Genomic DNA, 4,344 nt, shown 5'->3' with positions numbered 1-4,344 from the left:
ATAGTCCGTGTGTTGCCACGATTATTTTGGCCTAGTTACCAAAAAATAGGCTATTGTGGCCACTAGAAAAAAACAGAAAAAGAACTGCAGTGACTACAAGCAAACAACTAAACAAGACAATAAGGAAATAAATAAGCAAGCAATTAACGCTAGCCTATTACTGCTATTACACATATTACATCCACTGGGCATCAAAGTTCGCCACCAGTGCAAATATAGGGAACAAAACAGCACATTACATACACTGGCCGTCAAAATTGGCCACCAGTGCAAATAAACGCGGCAGCAAAACAAGAGCATAACTGAAACAACTTTAGAAGAGCTGAAAAAATGTTATCCCGGGTATCCACCATGCTGGCAATAAGCTTAGCAAGCTGATTAGCTTTGTCCTGTTTGGCGCTAAAATCCTCGAACGCTTGCTGTTGCACCAGAAAGTATGCATCTGAATGCTCCAGGGACTTCCGCAGTCCTTCCGCTTCTTGTCGCAGCACAGCTGATCGATGTCTTTCAGCTTGTAGTTGAGACTCAAGAAACTGAACTGATTCAGACAGTGAGTTTGAATAGCTTGTGCAAGCGGTAGTGGCCAATAACTCGAACACTAAACCAAGATAGGACTTTGGGGTTGTCTCGTTGTCTTCAAGATAGTCTTCCTTAGCTGTTTTATCAGCTTTGTTGGAGACCAACAAGGATGTGTCACTATCCTGAACCTTATCTGCATTACTTCCTTTACCATTGCTTAATAAGGCACTCTTCCCCAATATTCTGTCAGCATTCTAAAAGAAGAAACAAGCAGACACATAACAAGTTTAGCATGTACTAGTATATGAAACTCATTTCGGTGAACCAGTTCATTAGTAAGGTGGACAGGATTAAACTACCAAGTCTTCTATTGCCAAGTACTAGTACATAATAAAAGCATCAAACAAACATATATCTATGTCCTATGGTCACTGCATTGTCTTGCCAAATAAAAATAGAGACACGGTTCAAATCATATCAGTTCAAGACAAAGCAGCAGTGAAAGAATACAAAGCGTGGGAAACTACACGGCACAACAAGATTTCAGATGGGTACCACGGGTCTACATGTACAACAACACTATTGGCTCTGTTGTGATGCTAGTAATGTGCATGATATGAAAGTCAACTGTATACACAATTGAAATTGAAATCAACAGAGCTATTGATAAGAGCAAACCTGTTAAAGAAACATGCGTGAACATACCTGCTGTTCCATTGGAGTTTCGATTGGATCCTTCAATTTAAAAATAAGTTTGATGAGTAAATACAGTGATACAAGAGCAAAGCAATCATAGTTAAAAAAGGCGCGCCTAAGCAAGCGCTTAAGCGCGCCCAGGCTCTAGGCGTTGGCAAAACGCATTGCGCATAACTACACATAATCTGTGCATAACTGCGCATAAGCATGTGCTTTGGTCAGTAAAGTGCAAGGCGGTGGCAAAACGCATAATTAACGCCTATCGCTTTTTGAACTATGATAGCAATGGAATCTTAAATTAGAACAGTTGTTCTTCAGGTTTAGGCACTTGTTCTACATGAACAGAGTACAGTAAGACGCAAGAATATAATACTTAAAAATAGAAAATGAGCTCATAGACCTTACCACATTCTTGGTTCGGGACCAGTACAGAACAAGGCGTTCCCAGTCATCGTCCAGTAAATGTGTCTCAGGAGAACGAAAGGGAATTTGATGAGTTTCTTTGCCGGTGAAGTACATTTTCTTCAGGTAATTCCGATACTGCCATCAAGCATTCTTGAAGATAGCAGAGGTATTAGCACAGGTTACCTCATCCTGAGTTTCCAAATCTGTCCTTCTCTATAGAGAAAAACGGGAAAATTTGCTGTATTATAACCATCATGGAGGTAGGATGTATGGGACGAAGCAAAGTAATTGCCATGAATAACATTAGTTACACATAACTCCTGGACAAACACCTGCAACTGGCATTTTCCTTCATCTTCAGTATAATATTTCCAAGATGGGAAGATACGTACATATGATTTAACAACATCAAATGTGATAGATGCTAAACTACGACTAGCTGGTTGTGCTTCCTCCACAGGAATAGGCGTACTAACTGGTGGAGTTGGGGTTCGCCGTGATAGTACTGGCCCTTTGGGCACTGGAGCTGCCTTACTAACTGCTCTTGTTTGGGAGCTCTGTGGTGGAGATGGTGCTGTGTCAACAGGAACTGGGTTACTATCGGCTGGGGTTGGGGTTAGATTGGGTGAAGCCGGTTCTCTGTCCATCGCAGTAGGGGTACAATCTGCGAGAGTTTGGGTTATGTGTGGTAGGGCTGGTTCTTGTGCATGTACAACCGGGGTGCTATCTCCACCAAGAGGTAGCACTGTTTTATTTGAAGGCCGTGTTTTTAGTCCGCTAGATACTGGCATCACCCGCTCCAATTCAAATGGCTGATAAACAGGAAACATAGTTGAATGTACAGACATTGTATGAGAGACAGATGCAATAGATAGTGTGGAAAAAAAGGGCATGAAATAGTTGACATGTATATTGTTTAACTAAAACGGATAGCATGACATAATTTCACATATATGATGTCTATCTAAACTGGATAGCATAGCATAACATAATTCAAAGATATGATGAATAACTAAACAAGATCGCATGACATAATTCACCTACATGTTATCTAAGTAATCAGGATCGCATCATTTAATTCACATATGTGATTTATATGCTAAACAGAGGGCATTCGATATGATGTGTGAACTAAGAACATGGTGTTGAATATTGTGTATATGATGTCTAAACTATGCAATGCAAGACACCGTATGCATGATATGAGCAGTATAACCGTGCCAAGTTAGAGCATACACCTCAGTGGGGGAATAGGACTGGTCATCTGTCTCTGAATCCATCTCTGAGGAGCTATCGGGACCCAACAAGAGATCTGCTTCGATAGGTAGCACTGTCTGCTCTGAAGGCCTTGTTTTCACTCCAGATTTTTCCATCTCCCACCCAAATGGCTGATTCACAGGAAGTGTAGTTTAATGTACAAACATTATCGACGAATGGAAATGTAATGAAGAAAAGGATGGGCAAGATATCATTCAAATATATGATGGCTGGTTAAACAGGATGGCATTGCACATTTCACATATATTATGGCTGGCTAAAAGACATGAGACTGCATAATTCTCATATATGATATAGAAACTAAACAGGTGGCATTACAGAACATGTCTAAACTAAGCAGATGACATATATGATGTCAAAAGTAGGCACTGCAAGGCAACATATGCATGATATGACTAACATCATCATGCCAAGGTAGAGCAAACACCTTGGGGGTAAATAGGAGTGGTCAGCGGCGTCTGAATCCGCCTCAGAACAGATATCTTCCTCTGGATTACAATCTGGGGAGGGGTGGGGAGGGTTTGCCATTGAACCCACCATGGAGCGATGTCTGCATGACATTGTATTGCCGCACAAAACTCTTCTCTTTTTCTCTACATGTTCAGCATGACTGTGTACAATATCTGACATGCATACGAAAAAAATATGGTGAGATTATGTAAGGAGAGCATGCAGAAATTTAGAGTGATGGTAACAACCAGTGGATCGACGTTTTTCCGTTGAACCAAAATAGCCCTAATGGATCGACGTGAATGTATAGTAATAAGTGATGCAACAAGTGTACAACCTCTTTGCCGTAGCCGTGTCGACCTCAGCATCATTGGGTTGGTCGCTGAAGCAGTTGAGGTAGAGGTGGCTGTCGGAGGTGTGGAGGAAGATCTGAGCAATCTGTAGACGGCGTCCAGGGCACTGCTCTGTTGTGATGGATCGTTCTGTCGTTGGAGCAGCTCCGGTGACCCGTAAGACGTCAAGGCTGAAGCAGCACAAGACAGACATCGTCAATCTCAAGTGGGATTCTAATAGCATCTCCAATAGATGATGTAAAATGGATGTAAAATTAACATCACCAAAAACCACCTAACTACAACAGATGAGGTAAAAACTGTTGACTCTGAACTTAACTGTCGAAACTGAAATTTACTGTGGAATCTGAATGTTACTGTCGAAACTGAACGCAATGGTAGCAGAGAGGCACTTGACATGTAGTTTAGGGAGGGCCTGCAGTTCATCTTCAACCTGCACCCCCCCTGAGCCGCCAGCCACCACCGGCCGAACCGCCGGCCCCAGCGCCGCCTCATCGCCCCGAAACAACTCGCCACCACCGCCCCGGCCAGCCCTCTAGGCCCCCCGCCCCCCACCCTGAACCCTAAGATAGATAGTGGGGTACCTCTCCGGCGAGCCCCCGTCCCCGCTGCGGGTGGTTCTTCCTTAACTCCGGTGAGCCCC

At 43.0% G+C, this 4,344-nt stretch overlaps 1 long non-coding RNA gene across 1 annotated transcript; it reads right to left on the bottom strand.

Annotated features, from left to right (window-relative positions):
- Nucleotides 1–453: 453 nt before the first annotated feature.
- LOC141041569 (uncharacterized) lies at nucleotides 454–1,818 on the bottom strand. The gene is made up of 3 exons (XR_012202054.1): nucleotides 1,621–1,818; nucleotides 1,225–1,254; nucleotides 454–773 (listed from the first exon to the last, which is right to left on the bottom strand). It is a non-coding gene; the product is annotated as an uncharacterized lncRNA (long non-coding RNA).
- Nucleotides 1,819–4,344: the final 2,526 nt, after the last annotated feature.

Source organism: Aegilops tauschii, chromosome 1 (genome assembly GCF_002575655.3).
Source record: "Aegilops tauschii subsp. strangulata cultivar AL8/78 chromosome 1, Aet v6.0, whole genome shotgun sequence".
NCBI lineage: Eukaryota > Viridiplantae > Streptophyta > Magnoliopsida > Poales > Poaceae > Aegilops > Aegilops tauschii.
The sequence above is the reverse complement of the archived record's forward strand: the minus strand, read 5'-3'. Positions and strand labels throughout refer to the sequence as shown.